Source organism: Crocodylus siamensis, chromosome 12 (assembly GCF_052110815.1).
Source record: "Crocodylus siamensis isolate JL-2025a chromosome 12, ASM5211081v1, whole genome shotgun sequence".
Taxonomy (NCBI): Eukaryota; Metazoa; Chordata; order Crocodylia; family Crocodylidae; genus Crocodylus; species Crocodylus siamensis.
The window spans coordinates 25,568,769-25,592,465 of NC_143406.1; the positions used below are offsets into that span (position 1 = coordinate 25,568,769).

At 49.4% G+C, this 23,697-nt stretch overlaps 1 protein-coding gene across 5 annotated transcripts in view; it reads right to left on the reverse strand.

Moving 5' to 3' along the window:
* Positions 1-23,697, reverse strand: part of ABCA3 (ATP binding cassette subfamily A member 3) — a 105,792-nt gene that overhangs the window by 77,831 nt on the left and 4,264 nt on the right. For 2 of the 5 annotated variants that reach the window (XM_090023838.1, XM_090023836.1), the window contains exons 2-3: positions 13,039-13,123; positions 11,344-11,663 (exon numbers count right to left, since the gene is read on the reverse strand). The gene's annotated coding sequence lies outside the window, so the exon portion shown is untranslated. Of the gene's footprint in view, positions 1-4,791; positions 4,926-5,255; positions 5,409-11,343; positions 11,664-13,038; positions 13,124-23,697 lie in introns of those variants that run through there. The other 3 variants (XM_090023837.1, XM_090023839.1, XM_090023840.1) reach the window with 3 other exon arrangements.

The window sequence follows — 23,697 nt, forward strand, 5'->3', positions numbered from 1 at the left end:
CGAGGGGGTAAAAAGCACCCTGTTCAAATTTGCTGATGACACTAAGATGTGGGGGGGACATGGGCACACTGGAAGGATGCAACAGGCTACAATCAGACCTAGACAGGTTACAAGGGTGGGTGAATGAGAAGAGGATGGGTTTCAACACAGACAAGTGCGAGGTGATGCACCTGGGGAGGAACAACAGGCACCGTACCTACAGGTTGGGGAACTCCCCTCTTACCAGCACGGAGGCGGAAAAAGATCTGGGGGTCATCACTGACTCCAAGATGAACATGGGCTGGCAGTGTGGAGAGGCAGTCAGGAGGGCCAACCGCACCTTGTCATGCATCCAGAGATGCATCTTGAGCAGGTCCAAGGAGGTGATCCTCCCCCTCCATGCGGCACTGGTCAGGCCGCAGCTGGAGTACTGCGTCCAGTTCTGGGCACTGCACTTCAAGAGGCATATGGACAGCATGGAGAGGGTCCAGAGGAGGGCCACTCGTATGATCAGGGGACAACAGGGCAGGCCCTACAACGAGAGGCTACGGGACCTGAACCCGTTCAGCCTCCAAAAGAGAAGGCTGAGGGGGGATCTTGTGGCCTGTTACAAACTAGTCAGGGGGGACCAGCAGGCATTGGGGGAGTCACTGTTCCCCCGAGCCCCGCCAGGAGTGACCAGGAATAACGGTCACAAGCTGGCAGAGGGTAGGTTTAGGTCAGATATCAGGAGGCGCTACTTCACGGTCAGGGCGGCTAGGATCTGGAACCAACTTCCAAGAGAAGTGGTGCTGGCTCCTACCCTGGGGGTGTTTAAGAGGAGGTTAGATGCACATCTTGCTGGGGTCGTTTGACCCCAGTACTCTTTCCTGTCATGGCAGGGGGTCAGACTTGATGATCTGCTCAGGTCCCTTCCAACCCTAGAAACTATAATAATAATCATTATTTTCACCATTTACCGCCCCGCTTTCTGTTTAGGCCCCGGGCAGCCACCCAGTTCACCCATGCCTAAGTCCAGCCCTGCCGCATAGGTCCCAGGCCAGTCTCCATGGAGACCCCATCTGCCCTGACACCCCAGTGGTGGGCACAGGGTGGACGGGCACAGGGCTGGACAGGATCAAGTCCTCTCCATTGCTCCCCCACACCACCATTCCAGGTCAGCACCCCCTTCCTCCCCCCACAACAGCTCAATGAACTCCTGAAGTGGCCCTCCAGCCCAAATAATTGCCCAACCCTGCTCTACAGGGTCAGTTATGTACAACAGAGAACCTTAAAATCAGGGCCTCCCTCAAAGACCAGGCTATGAGTAGCAACAGGGCAAGTCACGCTAACAAGAAGTTTGGTTTGCACGGGAGCTCTAGTAGGTGCCAAGCTGACGTATAAGTTTGGCAAATCAAAAGCAATACTCCAAGAAGTTAGCCTGGCAGCAGGTAGAAGGACAGAAAACAGCCAGACTGTACCACATACTAACTTTAAATTGACATAGTCATCTCTAAATCTTGGACAGAAAATCCTCCCTTTCTTTTCTTCTGTAATATCTCAGATTACTAGATCCAGAAGGCTCAGACCGTTCTCCCTTCATGTTGTGGAGCTGAAGGTCTCATGTTTACAGTACCTGAATTGAGTTTCATTCCATTTCTGGCTCTGCCACATGCTCTTTTGCCAGTCCTTGGGCAAGCTACTTCATCTTGGCATCTCTATTTGCCTGGTTAATGCTTCTGGCAGGTCTGGCTTTTGCCATGTTCTTGAGTAGAGCCCCTAACATGACAATATTCCACTCATGACTGGACCATGAGCCGCCACTATAATAAAATTACTAAGTCTCTTTTACCGTTTCCCCTGTACAACCTGTACTCTCCTTTGCATGGGCCTCATGCTGCAAATGACACAAGGTAAATGTAAAGAAACAGGCCTGAAAAGCCACAAGCTAACAGCAGATGTCAAGGGCATGAAGGCTAGTTCCAGATTTTCACCATATCAGCAGTGCCCTAAGCAGGGGACGAGCAAGCAAACTGCCTGGCAAACAGAAGCCCAGCGCTCTGGAAAGCCACTGAACTCCAGGCCAACTCTCCTCAGCTCCACACTGGTGTATTTCCATCAAATTCAGAGGCATGGTTCAGAATTTGCAATAGTACAAAGGAAGACAAAACTAAGCTGGGGGTATGCAAGGGGATAGAGAAGAGGTAGGAGGAGTGAGGTGCAATATTTAAGGGGGGTAAAAGGGATGGGAAAGGTACATCGCAGCAGAGGCCCAGCAGGCAGGCCTCCAAGGTGCAATATAAATCAGGAGTGAAATGATCTGCTCCTTTTTAGGATACTTTTTCTATGCCAGTCTTTCAGAAGCCCCCTCCAGAGAGCTGAAGATAAGGCTCTCCCTTATTTCAGCTCAGCAGTTCAGGAGCCCTTCCAATTCTTGCAGAAACCTGCTTCTCTCCAAGTACACTCTGCCCAGGCTAAAGCTTAGCTCCATGTTAAGCCCCATCTATTTGTGAGGACATAGTCAATCATATGATATCTCAGCCAAAGATCATTTCAAGCCCAGTCTTAATTGTAAAGTGATCAGCATTTTCCATGACTCCCCAGGGTCTCAATAGATATAATCTGTATGAGATTACAAATTTGTTGACAGGCCATACTGCATCTATCAATCCACAATGCTTTGAAGACATACCAGTTTGTGCGCACCACCTGTGGTAAGTATTACTACTAAGGGAGGTGCCTCCTATCCTGCCCTAGCAGCCACTCAGCGTTAAGTGATATAGAGCTGGAGTGACACCTTACTGATGACACCTAATTACATCAATGACCCCAAGATAACAGCTACGTCCAAGGCTACTACCCCCAGAGTACACTTGGAAAAACTGAGGCAAGGCAACCACTTTCACCACACAATGACCACTGATTCAGAGCGCCCAGTGGGAGGCCTCCTGGGCCTGGTATTTAGGAGTGCCAAGTGCACCCCCCCCCCCAATCTCATATGAGGTCTGATGAGTGCTCAGGATTGTTAGATGTCTTGCTCACAGCATCTCAAGATGGACCTCCCTATCCCCCACCACATATCAGCTCAGCTTTCCAGTTTGTTAAGACAGGCCAACTGCAATGAACGTGGACAAATAACTATTCAGCCGAGTGAAGCAGGAGCCAAAGCAGAGGTCTCCTGCCTCCCAGGTCTTTCCCCTCTAACTATGAGACCAAACCATTATGGGATGGAATACTTTCAGCCAAGCTCAGTGTAGATAAGCATGTCCCCTGGACAAGACAAGTTAGCTACAGGGCTCCCTAGTACTCTATTCACATGCCTCCCAGATTTTTCAAAATGCAATTAAAATACCTGTACTAGACCCAGGAGGCCTGCACCAAGGAGACAGGAATTTCACCCAGACCACTGAGAGCATAGATCTGCTTTTTGGCCACTATATCACCTTAGTGACTGGAGAAAAAGCTCCCCAGCCATGGTACAAGGAAAGGGAGAGATGCAGGGTTTGCAAAATGATGCTCCTTCATCCTCACTCCTTGTGGCACACAGGGCCCTCTCTGGTGCAGGGTGGGCAGCTCACAAGGGATGGGCAGCCTCCCTTAGCTCACACTCCTTTGCCCAGCAGAGCTGCGTGGGTTCCATGGCAAAAGGATTCTGTGGCAAAGTCCGCCAACGATACCAGGGCATTGCGACATTAGCCACTGACTGAAGGTATGTTTGCCAAGTGACTCACTAATCTGTCCTCATCCTATTACTCAGCCATGCCCAGCCTTGGCATCACTGGGAAGTCTGGATGGGCCGGTGAGGGCAGCACACAATATTCTAGCATCTGTGTCTTTACTTGCTCAAAAATGTTTCAGTGGTGCGGGAAGATGAAGGCATCCATTGTATCATTGCTAGGAGAGATGACAGTCAGCCTTTGCAAAAGATGAGAAGCTAAAACAGAAACACAGGATCCCTTTGCTCTGTGCACTGCAGCATCGCGAGCACTCTGCCTCCACTAACCTGCAGCAAAGCGAACAGAGGTTGGCACTGAGTCATGCCAACGGGAAGAACAGTGCAAGCCAGGCAGCATGTTTGAGCCTGGGAAAACAGCAGTTATGAACCAAAAGGAACAAAACCCCAGATGGGTGAAGATTACTTCAACTACTTGACATTTTACAGAGGAATTGCAGTCCCCACAAGCGGGGATGGCCCAGAGCCAAACCTCTCTCCATCTCAGCGATAATGGGCCCAAGCCAAATTTACCCTGCCTTCATCAAACACTCTGCATCCCATTCACCCTCCTCTTTCCACATTCAAGTAAAAAGAAAAAAGAAAAACCCCACTTCATCTCCCTTTTATAAAACAGTACTTTCCCCACTAAAAAGCCCATTCTCTTGCTATTAAAATATTGATTGTTCCATCAGAACCCTCTTCAGGCGGAAGTTTTAATGGAAAGTAAGCAACTGAGCACTGCTTACTCCCACAGGGCAGAGGGAACCAGAGCCCAAAGGGATGGCCACCTGCCTCAGAAACCCTCGTAGCTCCAGCTTAGACCCCGGTTCTGAGCCCTGCGTGTGACACCACAGCAGACAAGTAACAGGGTTCAGGTTCTGACCCTTGGCACCGACACAGCACTCTGCAGCCTCAAAGTAGAGCACAGCCATCAACCAGCTCCCAAAAGGCAAAGAAATGTATAGACAGAGGGACTGAGGCAGGGTGGTTAAGTGACTTGCCGAAGGTCACACAGCAAGCCAGTGGCAATGCCAGCAATTCAAAAGCAGCGTTTCCAGGTTCCTGCTCAGGGCCCGGATCAGGCTGCCACAGGGTACCCGTGGGTGTGGGGGGCCTACCTGGAGATCGCACGGCCAGCAGCGATGCTGAAGGACTCCCTAAAGCACAGCTCTTCTTTGCACTGACTTTAACTCAACACACTTGTTCCAGCTACCAGACACGTTCGCTACGAGTCGCCCTCTTCGTCCCCCATCTACGCAGACAAGAACAAGGGATCATCCACCTGCTCCCACGCACGCAGGAATCCGGACCTCGGAAACGAGGTCGGGCGCCGGGAGGTTTTCCAGGTCCCTGCAGGCGGCTCCATCCCGCCCACACGCACGGCCAGGACCCGTCTTTCCGCCGCCTCCCCCCGCACAACAAAGCCGCTAGGCAGGATCCTGCTCCGAGCAGCCGCGGTGCCGCCCGCCTGCTTCCGCCGCGGCACCCAGCGAGCGCCGCCCCGCAGCAGCCGCCGGCCCGGCCCGGCGCTGGGGAGAGGCGGGCACAGGAGCAGGCCGCGACGGGCCCGGGCGGCACTTACCGGGCGGCGGCCCAGGCTCAGTGCGGCGCTGGGCGCCCCGCGGCGGCCACCTCCCCGCGTGCTGCTCGGCCCGCGGCCATCGCGGCTCTGCCGCCCGGCGCGGCGCGGCCTGTGCTGCGCTGCGGGCGGGGGCGGCGCCGCACGTCACCACGGCCGCCTCCCGGAGGCGGGGCGTGCACCCTCCCCAGCTCCAGCTCCAGCTCCGGCCGTGCCTTATGGCTGGGATGTAAAAAACGGGCTCTGCCCTCTCTAGTGAGGTTGAGACCTTAAGGCACAGGGCAGCCCTTGCAAGGTACTGTGGCAGATGCCGGGTACGAATGAATACCCATGGGCACTGGTCCGTTCCAGCGCCAGAGCCCGTCAGGAATCAGCCTTGTAGCAGATGACATCCGGCTTGTGGGGGGGATGAAGGAGGTGAGGAACAGGCTCTCCAAGACCCGGACACTAAGCTGCAACAGCTCCTAGGCAGGTGCCCAGAGCAGATTGTTGAGCTGAACTCAGATAAGATGAAGCTGGGAAACTGACAGCCATTAAGGAAATGCCCAGACCACAGACATTTATAGGCAGAGCTAACTGTCCTTTCCAGATTCTGCACATGCTCAGAGGCATGCAAAACTTTGAGACAGCTAACACACAAGGCAGCATGGGACTAGAGAGAAGCCCAGGAGTAGGCATTTGAAAGGATAAAGAAACTCATAAGCAAGGCCCCAGTCTTGAGGTATTACAAACCAGCAGAGCAACTACAGCTATAGTGCGATGCCTCAGAAGGAGGCCTAGGAGCAGCATTAATGTGGAACCAGTAGCGCCCAGGCAGGCCCCACCGATACAGAATGAGGGCACACTCAAGTAAGAGAGGAACTCGGGGCTGCGCTCTTCGAAATGGAGCGCAGGGTATGCCGTCTTCTACTTCAGTATAGCGGTGCAGGGACAGCAGTGAGTTAGCTTTTTGAGACTCCTGTCAATGGCAGAGCTGTACTGCTTACTAAGTGAGCCAAACAGTTTGCACTATTTGAGTGCCTCTTCAGGTGTCAAGTGGAATCTCCTTATTGTGGCTGAAAGGCTAAAATAAGTGGATTCTACTCTAAGAATGTCCCAAATCTAGAGGTTTTCAAGACCACTACTTCAGTCCAGATCCCTGCTTGAAAGAATCATACTTGAGTCTGCAGTCAATAAATGCTACTTGTAACACTTGTCCATTTCATTTCCTGATACCATCAACTTCCATTGTCCAACATGGAAAGAGAATAGTGCAGGAGAGGAGCTATGGGTGGAAACCAAGGGTGAAATAGAGATGGAGAAAAGTACCCTTACAGACTGAAGAAGGAAAAAAAAAAACAAAACCACTTGTCTCTATTAAATGAGAAGTGGATGGGGAAGTGCTGAAAGAGGCAAAAAGAAATGAATGTGAACACAAGGAGGAACCAAGGGTGCTGTATTTCTATCACCAAGGATTGGGTGTTTTACTGGGAACTGAAAATAACTATACACATGCAGTAATAAAGGCCAAAACAGTCCAGTTTGACCAGCTGTCAACATGATATGTTTAATAAAATACCAGAGCCCGTTAAGGCCTGGTTCTCCATTACACTCTACTTAACACAGATGTAATACCAGTGGGGTAATGCAGTAGAGTTGAGGCTGGAGGGTGTATGATCCACTCTGGCCTTAAACACTTAAGCTGTGTTCATGACTCAACTCATTAGATGGGAAGAATTGCTTCCCTATTGCTTCTCTCTGGTTTTAGATTTATTGTACAATAATTGCTTTGGTATTAACTGCTTGGAAGAGATTTTTCTCATAAATATCTTTCAGTTTAAATGCTTTTTTCACTTAACCTGCACTCAACTGTCTGACCCAAAAAAATCAGGTCTCAGGGGATCATTCCAAAACAAAAAAAATTGAGATAACAATGATGCTTTTGCAGTAAGAAACAAAAGAAAAAAGCTGAATGCCTGCTCTAAGAATATGGATGTAAAATAAATTCTCTGTTTTCCAAGCATTAACAAACAAATGGGGATGAGCCCATATACATAAGCTAACTAGGATCACTTGCACTGCACCCAGATTATGCAATTCTGTTGTCCTGCTATGTAAGTTACTGTAACAACCACTTAAGTCATCTTCCTTATTTTTATTTAATACTCCCAGAATGGTATTGCCCAGTAAGCGTCCCTTGCAATAACAATAACGGCAAACAAGTATTCTGGTATAATTTGAGCTGTTTGTTTTATCTTTTTGCTTCTATGTGCATAGGAGATCAATGGCTTGGTACCACCTACCTTACAAAGAAATTTTTGAAGAAGCTGATAGATAGCATAACTAATGGAAAAGAGGGAGGAAAGAGACAGTGGATCCTTACGAAGAAAACTGTTTTCCTACTTTCATCCTTGTAGTCATCTTCCACTTTATAAAACACCCACTTCTCTTACTCTCATACAAAATATGAGAAACTAACCTGTCTACTGTGCATACAATCCTCTGTAAAGCTACAATTGCCAAAAAGATCTCAAAACACTTCACAGATATTTCAGCTAGTGGTAGTATCACTGGGGACAAATTATGTTTAGACATCCAATTCCCACAGAAAAACAATAGCTTAGAAGAGCTGGTCAGTCCTGAAAAGTTTTGCCAATTACATTACTCTAACTGTCCTGATAGAGTTTAATTGATATAGATACAGCATCAAAACTCCCCCTTGGGCACTTATTCTGGAATAAAAGTAACTTTTTGATTCAGTTATACTTATTCTGGAATAAGATCAGCTTTCTTCTGGTTTGGTCTAAACATCCTTCAAGTCAGAAAAGGCACTTTTATAACTGGAATATGCGCGTATAACAAGTGGATAGATCAGTATAATCATAATGGTTAAACTTTGTCCTTTAGTTTATACCACTATAACTTTCTCATGCAAAAAGTCTAAAAAGGAACTAAAGAATGGCCTTGCCTCAGGATCTGATAACACCTCCATCTTCAACCAATTTTGGAAACCTGACTTACTCAGCAGTAGACCTTAAGTTTCTTAACATGTACATACAATAGACATTACCCACATTTTACTGCTAGGGTAAAATGAGGTACAGAGAGGCTGAAGGCCAGACTGAGAACTGACATCTGGGGTGCTCAGTGCCTTTGAAAACAAAGCCCCAAGCAGCTCAGGTCTCCTAGTCACTCTGCACAGCCAGCTCTGAAGACTTCCCACCTGTGCTCTAACATTGGTTTGGCACCTTGCCGAATTACATCTGCCTCAAATAATCACATGAGAGGGACTGAAACTGCCACTTCTCAACAACTTCTCTCAGGTTTTCCCAGCCCCAACATCTAATGAAGCCAGATCAAAATATAAATGTGCCTAAAAGTACTTACAGGCTCATACAGCTCCTTGTTGTTCCTAGAACAAAAAGGTATAGGCATTAATACATCCCATGGGTGCTCACAGAAGTGACCATTTTTGCCTGATCTGGGCCCTGAAAGCACTCTACAGCCATGACCAAACACAAGTGCACGGCTGTAGAACACTGTAAAAGGGCCTGATCCCACAACAATCTGAACCTTCATTGAATGAGGGTTCAGATGAACATGCTCCAAAACAGAGCACCTTCAGTAACTTGTGTCCATGCATGCCGGGAGCAGAGCTGGGCTGACGCAGCTCAGCCCTGCTCCTGGCATTGTCTTCAGAATGGGAGCGGGGAAAAAAGAGTGGAGGGAGTTTGGTCTGCGGTTTTTTCGCTCAGCACTGAAGGCTGCGGAAGGTAGATTGGAGGGCCCTCTCCCACCATCCTCCTGGAAGCACATGTGCAGCCATCAGCAGCAACAAGGATCAGGTCCCTCATAGCTCCCCCACTGTCTGCCTCCAGCTTGCCAAACTGAGGCATAGGTCAGGGTGTATTTGATACTCTGGCCAAAAATGTTGCCAGCCTCTGGCATGATTTCCCAGCAGACCAGACAGTGTTCATCACTTGTAAATACTTCCCTTGAGGAGTTGTGCCCAGTGATTAGCATAATGACAGCACAGCACCTTAAAACAAAGGATTGTTTTGTCTTCACACTGACTTTGGCTCCTGGTAGCACTTTAGGTAGTAATGTAAATGATCTTCAGCACGTGAACCTGGGAATAGCCTCATCACATGTTACCACTGGACAGGGTTAGTGAGATTAAATGACCCTTATTTGCTGATGACTAAAGAAACATTGTCTTTCTAGAGCCTTTCTAATTCCTCTCTCTAGATTCTGACTAGCTTGAATCCTCCTACTGGTCTACGCATGTGGAAGACTGAGAGGTAAGACCCAGAGAGCAGCAAAGACCTGGGATTACTCATAGCATGAATACTTGCTCTCATCTACCCAGGCAAGATACTGCACTGCCCTCACATATGCCACTACCCACAAAAATGACTGAATCTCTGGGTAACAAATCAGTGATTCCCTTACATGCTGTGGGCAACACCACTTAAGATTCTTCTCATTGATCCATTGTCAAATGTATTTGACAGAAAGAAGTTTCACTCTTCCTAAGAAATTTTGCCACAAGGACTAGAGACTTGCTAGTGCCATTCAGTCATCACTAGTGAAAAGCAAGAGATGCATATCCAAGCCAGGGATACCACTTTGACCTGTACAGAGACTACCCAAGAGAGGACAACAAACAAACATCAGAACAGGACACACAGACAGGTGTAACAGCAAAACCCCAGTGAGGGATTGTTACTTATGTGAGTGAGCTGTATGGGCAGAGAGGCTAGGGACTACAAACCTAGGGACTAGGGGAGTGGTTCTGTAGTCCGTATATTACTGGAAAGAAGCCACACAAAAAAAAAAAAAAAGTCACAAGACAACCTTAAGGGGAAGCTGAGAACCAGTGCTTTTTGGTCACAGAATTTGCTGAATGTGGTAGACTGGGGGATTTCTGAGCAAGGAAACTGTCTGTGTTCAGGGAAGCAGGACTCCATAGAAATTTTACAAATAAACCATATTACCCCATAGAATATATCTGGCCAGTCCCATCCCTTACTGGCCAACCCTAGAGGCAACAGCATTAGCAAACTTAACTTATTCACAAGTGCCAAATGAGGCTAGATTCTTCTCTCAGTTATAATGATGTAAACCAAGGCAACACCATTATCTCAGATTTACATGAGTGAAACTATAAGCAGAAATAAAAACTGGTTTCAAAGGGGGTTGGAGCCAGCTCACAGCAATCATTTCCTGTGGAGCAGGATGAAGGTGTGTATCTGACTCTCGTTTATCTTCTTAGGAGCTCCGTTAGCTTAGTAAGACTCAGTGCTATAAGCTTCATTGATATGTTTCCTCAGCACAGCTCTCCACCCAGCTCTAACAAAACTCCCAAGTCCAGGCCCTGGAGCAGGTTCAGGTTAAACCCTTGGCAAGTCTCTCAGGGAGGAGACTGGGAGTCTCAGATACTCCCAAACCCTAAACAAATCTAAAAAGGTGGCAGCAGCCACTCCACCCTGCTCCCAAGGGTATTCCAGGTGCAACACATATTTCCATAAGGATATTTTAAAGGTTCCAGCATATGAGGGTTAATAGCAGGAAATAATTCAGATTCTGGGAGCTTCTCCTCCATGCCCCATTTCCCTTTCTGCTTAGCATCTGAAGTGGAGAGAAGATCATGTGGCAGATTTTGGCTATAGGAACATTACAGAAGAGAACGGTATCAGGGACAAGAGCATTTCTAAATAGCCTGGATTCCTGCATCCTTCCTTTTCTGCTTGAAGCCAAAAAGCTTCATTTCCCAGCATCTGAGGGTGCATCACTGGGGGACTGTTTTGTGCAGCTCTGACTTAAGTTGTCTCTAGCTCTCAGGCAGCAATTTCAGACAATGATGATCATATTAATAAACTGTGATTCACTTCTTTTACATACTGGCTACTCTCTGCTGCTCCTCCCTCCTCCTCAGAGGTTTCTGCAGCCGCCACTGCTGTCTCTCCTTCTAAAAGAGGAATAGGAGACAGGATGCGTGAGGAGAATTGATAAAGCCTTTACACAAAGCCCCACTTGCCAGGAAACAGGCAGTACAGAGGGACACAAATCCTGGGAGGATCTGCAGGGGATAAACTGCTCCAAATGTCACCTTGTAGAAAGGAGGTAATCGGAGATGAGCAACACAGCTGAGGAGCTGCAGAAAATATTTCCAGTTGGTTGTGATTTTCAGTCAACTTCCAAATTCTCCCCATTCTGGATGTTGCAGATGCAGGGGACCCAATGAAGTCTTGGTTGGGTAATAGTGCCACCTCCCAGGAAGCAGAATGCTGCTATTACTCACTTCCAGTTAAAAGAAGAAAATGGTAGCTGAGCAACATGCCTCCTCATGAGAAAGGAGCTCACTTGATGGAGTAGTATGATTCTGGGAGTGGCATACTCATGGATGACTATACACTGTAGGGCTGAGACCTAGGAGAAAGCAGAATACATCAGGATGTACCATCAGTTCTTGGAATATCAGATTTGACTTCAGTCTCTGAGGGTAAAATGAAGCAGACAATATTTTTCCATGCATTTTTGACTTGTAGATGGAGGAATAAGATTTTACCCGAGGAGGCAGGAGATACTAGACCCGGCAAGGACCTCTGCCCATGCTGCATTTATGTGGGCGATTGAACTTTCAGGCTTTTTTCCTGCAACCCTGTACTGTTGCCTGCTCTTTAATTGTGCTTTCTGCATGACCAGTCCATCAGTATCTGTCCCCACACAGTCACTTGATCCCTATGGGAACAGTGTACAGGGTAAGTTTCCTCAGAGGGGGAAGTGATGTCTGTCCCCTATTATCAGGACACTTCTGATGCCCTTCCTTTTGCAAATGGGCATGGGGCACTCCAAGGAACTGGGAATGTGTGAGCCCAAGTCCACCAGCAGGTGCTGTTGCCATAGCTTGGTGTCCTGGACTTGGCACACTAAACAAGTCAGCTGCATAACACAGCAACATTGAGAACTCCTTGATATGAGGGACAGATATTAACAAAGTTTGGTCACCCCTGGCTGCAGAAGAGAGATGGAGGCGGCTTGCTCTGTGCAACTCTGATAGGCTTTCTTCCTGTTTTAGGGCAAAGCTACACTGCAGAAAGGTGTGATTATACCATGTGCCCATGAAACTGTGCTAAACTAATCTAGCTGGTACAAGTAATAGTAGTGGTGAAGATGTGACAGTCTGGGTTTAGCACACATTAGCGACCACAGTATGTGTACAAAGTTCCTGGAGGGTTTACATTTTGTTTGCTAGTGCACATTAAAGTTTATTCCAGTACATCTTCACTGGTGTGAAACACATGCTATAGTCTCACTTTCCTTTTGCTGCATAGAAATGCTTGTAGTAAAGGGCAGGGCAGGAAGCGATCACTTGCTGTGTGAGGAAAATGAAATATCCTGTTCTCATTTCAGCCTAAGCAAAGAGCTCCCTTACCTGAACAAAAAACTAATCTTACCTCCTGAATGAAGGAGGCAGCTCCCAGTTAATCTTTGTTCTCTTCTTGCTGAGATGTGGAACAGGGCAGGTGGAGGCATGACTAGGCAGTACCCTCATGAAGGACAAGTACACTGGCCTTGTGGGGGACGCAGCTGAGAGTGTTCCTGTATTTGTAATTTCTCTGTACTGTTCTCTGTTTTTATGCCGAATTTCTGCAACCCAGAGCTTAGTAGAACAGCCTGGGTATTGCCAGTGCGGTGCTAGAGAATGCACCACGCTGCCTGTCTGGAACTGAGTGCTACTGATGGTTTTGGATGTCTTCAGCTACAGTAATCATTGAAAGGAGGACAGATCTGCTTTGCCTACCTGTCTTTCTGAGCAGGTTCTCTCTTCTCCTGCTCTCCTACTGCAGCTCCCATTGCTGCCTGTCAGTCTCTCGTTGCCTCCAAGTCTAAGAAACAAACATAATTAATCTGAATAAAGGAAAAGAGAACTGTAACATCAACCAGGGTCTCATGAATCATATGTCATCTCCCAGGAAATGGGATACTCAGTGGCACAAATCCAGCAGGGACCCCTGGGCCAGGTACTTATCTTCCATGAGAACCTGGCCTTGATCAGATAGAGAGAGTCGTGTCCCAATGGTAAGCCTGTTTGTGTTTTATTAGGAAATCTCGCCTTGCAACAGGAGATCTCTCAGAAAAGTACATTCCTGATCCAGGAGGCTGGACAGTAACTTCCAGGGGAAAACTATCATGTTTTGAGTTGGCACTTATTGTAGTGTAGCCTGGGTACACCCAAGGGTGTGTCCTGTTCTCAGTTGGATGGGACAGGTAGGCAGGAAGGGGGTGCTGTGAGGGGGGTGCCAGAATTTCAAGCGGATCCTACTTTCCTCTGTAGAGTTATCCCCAGCCCAAAGTTCTTAACTATATACAATTTACTGAGTTACCAACATATATATATATAAAACTATTTAAGAGAGATACAATTGCAAATGTAAATACAAATATACATATAAAGGTCTGTCAGCTGGAAGAAGTCAGCCCTAGGGAAGGCCTCAGGCCCAGAAGAGGGGTGGATCCCAGGACAGTCAGTACAGCAAGTTTATACCACAAGTGGGTTAGCTAATAAAGACATCCTTACAGAGCCCATTATTCAGAATTAATACACCCAACTATTTATAACACCAACAATAACAATAGATACTGAATAGGAAACAACTATACCAGATATTAGACGCACCCTATCTGGGTTCCAACCACTTAGTCCCTCAAATGGGATAGGGTCTTCTCCCCCTAGGTCCTCTCCCCCCAGGGTCCCTTCCCCAGGGGCACCTCCCCTGCGGGACCCGGGTTCCCGCTAACTCACGGTACTTCCTCTGGGGGCTGTCTATCTGGCCTCTGGGTCCCCACACTGTCTCAGGCCTCCTGGAGCCGCTGGCCTCGAGTTGAGGGTTCTTCCCTCTGGGCCCTGGGCCCTGCATTGGCACCCAGGGAGCTCCTATGGGAGATGAGCCCTCGCTGGCTCCGGGTCTCCAGCCTCATCCCAGGGGTCTTTCCCATTCCTGGGCTTTGCTCGGGGCACTGGGGCTCTTTTAGTTTAATGCTGAGCCACACTGCCGGGCTCTGGCTAACTTGAGCAGCCTTGAGCTGCTCCCAGGGGGACTCTTGGTGTGCAAACCTGCGCACTGTGTGGAGCCCAAGCAGCCTTGAGCTGCTCCCGGGGCTGGCTCAATGTGCGCCATTCACATACCTCCCTGCCCAGCCGCCTGGCCAAGTTACAGGCCTGAGCCTCCCTGCTGTGGCTCCTAAGGCCCAGGCCCATGCGCCACCCTGCACACCGTGGGACCCGCAGGCCTTCTGGGGTTGCAGGCTTGAGCCACTGCTCATGGCTCCCAGAGCCCTAACTCCATGCCCCAAAATGCACACCGTGACACCTGGCTACCTGGCAGGGTTGCAGGCTCAAACCGCCACTTGAGACTCCCAAAGCCTGGACTCCGTGCACCAAACCTATAGGCCAGTTAGTCTTACCTCGATCCTGGGCAAGCTTTTTGAGAAAGTTATCCTGGCGCACATCCATGAGGGGCCAGCAGGGGAGATTATGCTTAGGGGCAACCAACACGGGTTCATTAGAGGCAGGTCCCGTCAGACCAACCTGGTGGCCTACGACCAGGTCACAAAATCCTTAGATGCAGGGGTAGCAGTGGACATAGTCTTCCTGGACTTCCGGAAGGCCTTCGACACCGTCTCTCACCCTGTTCTCATTAAGAAACTGGGGGACTGTGGTGTCGACACCCACACAGTCAAATAGGTCGCCAACTGGCTGGAGGGCCGCACCCAGAGAGTGGTGGTGGACGGGTCTTATTTAACCTGGAGGGATGTGGGCAGTGGGGTCCTGCAGGGCTCTGTCCTCGGGCCCGCACTGTTCAACATCTTCATCAGCAACTTGGACGAGGGGGTAAAAAGCACCCTGTTCAAATTTGCTGATGACACTAGGATGTGGGGGCATGTGAGCACGTTAGAAGGGAGGAATAGGCTGCAATCAGACCTGGACAGGTTACAGGGGTGGGTGGATGAGAATAGGATGGGATTCAACACAGACAAGTGCAAGGTGATGCACCTGGGGAGGAACAACGAGCACCATACCTACAGGTTGGGGAACTCCCTTCTCATCAGTGCAGAGGCAGAAAAGGATCTTGGAGTCATCATTGACTCCAAGATGAACATGGGCCGGCAATGTGGGGATGCAGTCAGGAGGGTCAACTGCACCTTGTCATGCATCCACAGGTGCATCTCGAGCAGGTCCAAGGAGGTGATCCTCCCCCTCTACGCGGCACTGGTCAGGCCGCAGCTGGAATACTGCGTCCAGTTCTGGGCACCGCACTTCAAGAGGGATGTGGACAACATGGAGAGGGTCCAGAGGAGGGCCACTCGCATGCTCAGGGGGCAGCAGGGCAGGCCCTATGAGGAGAGGCTACAGGACCTGAACCTGTTCAGCCTCCACAAGAGAAGGCTGAGGGGGGGTGGGATCTAGTCGCCTGTTACAAACTAGTCAGAGGGGACCAGCAGGCATTGGGGGAGTCCTTGCGCCCCCGAGCACTGCCAGGAGTGACCAGGAATAACGGTCACAAGCTGGCAGAGGGTAGATTCAGGCTAGACATCAGGAGGCGCTACTTCACAGTCAGGGCAGCTAGGATCTGGAACCAACTTCCAAGAGAAGTGGTGCTGGCTCCTACCCTGGGGGTCTTTAAGAAGAAGCTAGATGAACACCTTGCCAGGGTCATTTGACCCCAGTACTCTTTCCTGCCATGGCAGGGGGTCGGACTTGATGATCTGCTCAGGTCCCTTCTGACCCTAGAAACTATGAAACTATGAACCGTGCACCGTGATGGGCCCTGAGCAGTCTCATACTGCTCCCAGGGCCCAGACTCCATGCACCGTCCCTGGGTGCCATACGCAGCCCGAGAGGTCTCGCACCGCTCCCAAGGCTGCTCCTCCAGTAGTGGCTTTGGGAGCCTTGAGCCTATTGTCTGCTGGGGAACAGCTCCCCAGCTTTTCTCACTCCACTCTTCTTAAACACACATATGCATGTGCCCTGCTCCTATTCCATGACCCTCCTAAGTGAGAGATCTCCAGCAGGCAGGTTTTCCATGGGGCTTGCACAAAATTATCTGACTGTAATTGTGACTGGAAGAACCACTACCCTACTAGCTTAGACTCTATGTCTAAAGACCAGTGCCCAGCATGCTCTAATCTTAGCCAGCATGTGAAGAGACAAATGAGCAGTCAAACACTGAGTTGACAACTGCCAGTCTGCGAAGACAGGGATGAGGTTGAGGAAGACATAATTGATTGGACAACGAAAAGATCCCCGTAGGGAACAGATGAGGCCAATAATACTGCTCTGTTTCCACTGTTTGACCCACTGAACTAAAACCACAGTCATTGGCGATGCATAGGGGGTGCATGCGGGTGCATGTGTGCCCCGAGATTGGCAGTGCACCTTCTGCGGGCGGTTGCCACTCACCGCCCTCATCCCACCCCACCCTGCTGCCACCGATACCACTGGTGGCATCTGCGGGCGGTCCCCAATCACCTCTGGCCGCCACTGATGCTGCCGGTGGTGTCTGCGGGTGGTCGCTGACTGCTGGTCAGTGCTTGTCACCCCTCCCCATCGCCAACAGCACTGTGGCCGCCTGCAGGAGCTCTCTGCTCACCACGGTCACGCTCCCACTGCTGACAGCACATTCAGGAGCTTGCCATGCTCCCTCCTCCCCCCCAGCCTCCACTCATGACCACCATCCTTTCTAAATAATTAACACACACTAAACTCCATGATAAAATACACAGTAGGGACAGAAGTTACACATAAACCAGTTTAAGTGATCAGAAACTGGTGTAAAACTGTAATAGAACATAAACCCATTTCAAAATGGCTGAAACTGGTTTAAGATACTACGTTCAACCAGGTTTATCAGACTTAACTAGGGGTGCACTGCTACAGATTTTGGGGGCTGATACTGATAGCAGATTTTTAAGGAGGCATATTGGCTGACACTGATCTGATTTATGATACAGCTGCATGCAGCTGGTAAGTCCTTTGCAGTTGCAAGGGGAGGAGGGTGGGAAGGGGCATGGTGGGGACAGACCAATGCCCCCATGGTAAGGGAGGGAGTGGGGCAGGGGCAGATGCTGCTTAGCTGGGTGGGTTGGGTGCAGGACAGCTCATCCAGGAGGGGCGGGGGAGCTCCCACTGCTGTGCACACCCTGGGAGGGTGTGGGGGGGAGGAGGCATGTGCAGCTGGATCTGCACAGGGTGGGGCAGGCAGGCTGCAGCTGTGGGCTGGAGCCAGGGCTACATCGGGTTCTTCTCAGCAGGGGCTGGGCTCGGGGTAAGTGGTGGTGGCACTGGGAGGGGGCTATGGTGGGGGGGGGGGGGGGGGCTGCAGCCACACCAAGTTTCACCATAGCCCCTCCTGACCCCCCCTCCCCTCCTGGCGCAGCCCTGGCTCTTCCCAGCACGCTCCCCCTCCCTTTGCTTTCTGTTCCTAGGGCCAGGTTGGCAGGAGGGTGCCACGTATGCAGACTGCTTATGCTGCAAAAGCAGAGCCCTGCATGCAGGATCAAGAATGGGTCTGCATCTGCACACATGGAAGAGGTGGGAGCCCAGATGTCTGTGGCCAATACTGCATGCACCCCAGGTGCATGCAGCCCCTACTATCCAGAAACTGGACAGCCCTGTTCCATTAATTCCAGAAACAAGGTTATCAAATGAACATTGAGACCAAGCCAGCCAGCAGGTGTCACCTGATAGCAACCTGAAACAAAGAATGGCATTGAATATAGTACACCCAGTTTAACAGATTACTCTGTGGTATTCATGGTGAACCAACAGTTTTTCTATGCATCACAGATTAGATATTATATGGACTCAAATGTGTCATGTTATATGGATGACAGTGACTCTGCAAGGACCATGGACACAAACCTTTTTTCACTATGGGGTAAAATGAGGTGAAACTCATCAGTGTAATCAGATGCAAATTGGTGGAGGATAATGCTCAGGTCTTGATAAACAACCTAGTTTTCTTAAACAGTTTATTTGTTCTCTCTCACTATACGTGAAGAGTGAGAAGCACTGGGGACAGAGATGATCTTTTCATTATGTGTACACACAGAGCCCAGAACAACGGGCTCCAATCTCGGCTGTCTCCAGGCATTACTGCAATATGAATTATTACTATTTTTTGGAATCTGAATTTACATGAGGAGTCAAATAACAGACAATGCAGGACCTGCATCATAATAAAAGTCGTGGCTCAGATGAGTTTCTAAAAGAAAATTTTACATGCCAACTTAAGAGCTGCTCTCACCAAAATTACTGAAAGAATAAATAAAGCATCTAACTTCAAAATGTTCTTAACAGCTGCACACAATGCTAGCACAGCACTCAGTTCAACCTTGCAGACAAACTTAACAGTGGACATTCATGGATTCATAGAGTTTGAAGCAAAAAGGGACTGCTGGATTTAAGTCTAATCTGCATATCACAGGCCATTAACATTTCACCCAATCATCCTTGTAACTGAGTGTGGTAAATTATGTTTGCCTAAAGCATATTCTCTATTCTTTATAAAAGCATCCAGTCTGGATCTGAAGATACAAAGAGACAGAAGATCCCTCACTTCCCTTGGTATTTTAGTTTAATAATTGCTCCCACACTTAAAAAAATGATACCTTTTCCTAATTTGATTGCATCTGGCTCCAGCTTCCAGCCATTCATTCTTGCTAGGCATTTCTCCACTAGATCAAAGAGCCTTTTAGTAGCCAGTATTTTCTCCCCAGATGTGGCAATCCTGGTTTATACATGAGGGCCACCCAGACCTTCAATGCACATGCTTAGGCAGGAATTTCTGAAGGAGTGGAGGCTACCCAGACCATCCATCCTCTCTTTAGGCCACTGAGACAGAATCCAAAGACCAGACTTGAATCCAGATGCTTGGTGCCTCCATGGCTGTAGTGGTATAAGTGTCTGGGAACTGAACTCAGATATCTTGTGTTGTAAACAAGGAGTCTACTAGTGAACCACAGGGGACTCCCTCTCTAGCTGTACTTATGTTTAACTGAGGCACCCCTCACTTTACTTTTTTATAAACCGAGAAGATCAAACTTTTTAAGTTTCTCTTCATCAGGCATTTTCTCTGACTCTCAATTTTGTGTTTTATTTCTAGGAGAAATGGACTAGCATTTTTGTTAGTTATTAAACAGACTGGAAAAATTCATCTTCCTCATGCAATAAGACCTCATCATTTTGTTTCTTTCTAGATACAGAACTGTGAGGGAGTGGGCCTAGGAGTGGCCGTGAACTCCCTAGCGCCCCCTACCATCACTCAAGGCTGTACTCAGCACCCTCGGTTTCTCTCCCGCCATGACTTTGATCTTACATGGTTAAATGGGCAGCTGCCTTTATTCCCCTAGTGAACGGTATGTGTGTTCTTGCCCCTACTCCAAATGGGGTGCCTCTGTGCGCCCCTCCCTTAAGGGGTATGCGTGCCTCCAAACCTCCCTTTTAGCACGCCCCAAGCCTCGCAGCTGTTCCATGGGACGTTGTGTGGTCCCTCGCCCCTCTGGTGCTCTCTCTTGGGCACCCTAGGCTCATTGCCCTGTTACCGGCGCCCCTTGGGCCTGGCCCCCGCTGGGGCTGATACCGTGCTCCTTGCACTCTCTCTCCACCCTGCTCTGGGGCCTTGCCCTCTCTGGGGCCAATACCACACTCCTCGCGCTAGGGGCACAGGCGACCGCCGCCGTGCCTGTCCCCTTGACCCTCTTCTGGGCCGGTTGCCCCACTGGGCAAAACACCACCCTTGTGCAGGGTTGCAGACCCCAACCCATACCGCGCCTCCCCAGCACAATATTGTGCCTCTCTGGCACAGACAATAGTGCCCCGCTGGCACTGTGCCCCTACTGGGCACCAGGAAACCCCAAGCTGTTGGGGAGCCCCACTGAGGCCTCCTCCCTCCCCTACAGCCTCACCCAGTCCTCCGGTGTAAACTGTAATCCAAACTCAAGCCACCTGGCTAGAACATAAACAACAGAGCCTCCTGCTCATAACACCAAGCCCTCACCAGGGCTCTCAACCCTACCTCCCTTTAGGGTGTTCTCATTCCCAGCATCATTGCAGCCAGTCCACATGGTAAAGCTGCAACCACCAACCCAGGCTGCTCAACTCCTACTCCCATGGCAGTCAGAAAGGAACTACTCCTAGGCCCAGGCCTGAGTTGTTATAAAGGGCCTGGCCCTTCCCCCTTCCAGTCACCTGACCGGCTGGTTGCCCTAGCAACCCACAGCTGCGCTGCCCTGCTGATTGGCAGCTCTGTCAAACTGCACCTGGTGACTGACAGCTCACCTTCTGTCCTCTCTCAGGCATGGAGCACCCCAGTGCCTCCATGACAAGAACATGAATATTTATTGAACATTTTTGTTTGTTGCATCATAGTCAACCTGCTATATCTAACAAAAATCCTGCACCACTGCTACGATTTCTCTTGTTCCTCAGTTCTGGTTTTTACCACCTCTTGAGGTCTTGACTTTGCAACTTGAAGAGTCTTTGCTAAAGACTTTTTCATTATTTCTTCAGTAAAAATGACAGAAATGAATGACAAGTCCCACTACATGGAACAGTGCTGATCCCAGCCTGAGTCACCGACCCACAGCACAGACCTCTGTCACCTGACAGCTGATAGCGACAGTGGGCTAAGGATGTGGATCATACACGTGTAGGATGTCTTTGTTCATGTACTATAGTAATGGGTGAGAGTCCTCCCCCACTGACACAGTTCTTCTTCCTCAACTCAGCATGTCACAGGCCCTTTTCTGCTCCCAGCCAGCCTCCCCCCAGCTCTTCTCACTGCTCCCAGCTGCCTCCCCCTTTGGATATGCCCTTGGGCTCCAGCAAGCCCTTCTCCTCGTGTTAGGTGTCCCTCAGGCTCAGCCAAGCCATTTCCTCCTTCCTTCACTGCCTGGGATGGGGCAGGCAGGCACTTGGAGCCTCAGAGAGACAGCCTGCCCCTGCTCATACACAGGCACTTCACCAGGCACTTGCCCTGAGCAGCAGCTGCAGAGAAAGGCCTCTGTCGTGGGGGTTACAAACCTGGTCACCAGCACTGCCCTGCACACCTGACCCAGCCACAGCAAGGGCTGGAAATCAATCCTGAAAGCCACAAGTGCCAGGCCTGACTGGGGAATCACTTCTGATTGGCTGCCTGCCCCCTTTTTTCAGCGTTTCTGGGGCACACCAGCCAATCAGAGCCCCTCCTGGGTTGGGCCAGGCCAGGCCCTACTCTCTGTCCCTTTCCTGCCCCATTCTGGAGGTGCAGTTCAGTGGATCTGGGCTCTCTGGCCTCTGCCTCCTGGGATCACCTGCCTGGGAAGGAAGAGAAGGGGCCTGTGGTTCAGCTCCATGCCTGGGTCTGGGGGAGCAGGGTGAAGACTGTGACTGCTGGAGCAGAGGTGAGGTTGGGTTGCAGGGAACTGCCGGGAAAGAGGCCGGTGTGGAGCCAGAGACATCCTGCTCAGGTGTCCTCCGCAGTGACATGGCTTCCCTTACTAAAGATCTTATTATCCCTGCAGGAGATTCCACCTCATCTTCAGAGAAAGCTTTAGCAACAATACTGTCTTTTCTCAGAGAAGTCTCTCTTCCCCCCCTTGCACTTGGTCTCTAAATGTATCACCAGTTGTGCTATCTGTGGCCTCCTGTTGGTTCTGGAACCTGTGCTTAACCCATAAATCTGGCTGGCAGGATTGCTCCGTGAAAATTCAGACAGCCCCAGAAATACTAAGGTGGCTGATAACCTGAAATCTCAGTCACAGCTGGCGTAGCTGGTAAACTGGCCCCATACATTTCTTGTTTGACAGCTTGCAGCATCAGAATCTCTAGAGGCAAGTTGTACAAATGAGAGGAGGAAAATTCCTATGGGCAGACCACAAGGAGAAATATATCCCACTCCAAATGAGCAGCCCTTGTAATATCTAGTGCTTACAGACTTACTGAAACAAGCTACCCAGCATGAGAAATACCTTAGTATCTGCAGAAATGTACTGATTTCTAAACCAATAGTTAAATTGGTGCAAAACTGTGTATGCCCAGTCTATGCTTGCAAAAGTATTTGTAGGCTTAGTTTCACATGCTCCAGCAGAACCCCTCTCACTTCAGCAGTGAGGTGCAGCCTTTCTCTTACATAAAGCACATAGGAGGGTCGCTGCTGTAGTGATGTAGAGTGGTTGCTGCTCTAATGATGTATCACACAAGTGTCCTTCTACCAAGGCCTTGCATTTAAATTATGTGTGCATCCAAAGAAATCTACCTATTTTTGTGCAACTGTGTGGCTTGTGTGTAGCTGAACATTGGGTTTATTCTGATGCCAATGCAGTGCCTTAAATCATTCTGAACCCGTGATTCTCAACCAGGGTGCGCTGAGATCCTTTGAAGGGCGATGAATGAGGCTGAAGTTGGTTTCCTATTCCCAGTTCCTTATTCCTGGTTCCCAGTTCCTTTTTCAAAGCTAATCTATAGCAAATAAAAGCTTCTTATTAATGAATTAGCCATCCTAAAGAGAGAGAATGTCATTAGCTATGCATATTTACTAATTAATATGTAAAATAATTTCCTGCAACAAGTACAGAACCCTAAATGAAGATCAGATTTGGATGGGATTATGGGGCAAAATACTTCTTGGACCATCCCAAACTTCCTGTCAGTATCCCAGGGGGAATGTTCCAAAGAACTCCAAGCGCAGTCATGCCCAGCCCAGAGCATGGCTTGGCCCTGCCAGGCTGCAAACTGACAGCCCCCTATGCCCACTCTACTAAGTGTAATGGCTCAAATAAGGAATTGGCTCTTGGACTCGGATTACGGCCAGAAATCCTTCTTGGGCCACCCCACACCATGCCTCTGTACCACTGGGGGTCTCTCCTGGACATCCCTGAGTAGAGTCTTGCTTGCCTAAAGCACAGCTTGGCAATGCCAGGCTCCCAACTGATAGCCCCCCATTCCCACTGTACTGAATACATAGACTCAGTAAGAAACTGGCTTTTAAAATGAGATTACAGATGGAAATCACCCCACACCATGCTTCTGTGGCACTGGGGGACTCTCCCGGACACATGTTTCTTCATGCCAGGTTGCCAACTGACAGCCCTACCATACCCCTTTTATTAAGTATATGGGTTTGAATAAGGAATTTCTTTTGGGCTGGGATTACAGATGGAAGTCTTTCTTGGACCACCTCACACCATGCCTCTGTGGCACCAGGGGACTCTCCTGGACTGCCCTTGCATTTTTTGCTATGTGTCCCATCTTTTTGCATTTATAGCACTGGGAAATTTTGTGTCTGCAAACTGAGGCTGAATGCGTGCCTCCACAGTGAAAACATCTCTCCAAGTCTCTAAGCTTTTGTTGAGAGCTTTGCACTTGTTTTATGGGCTTGTGTTGAGTTTATTGCATGGGCAGGCAATTATTTTGGGTGGA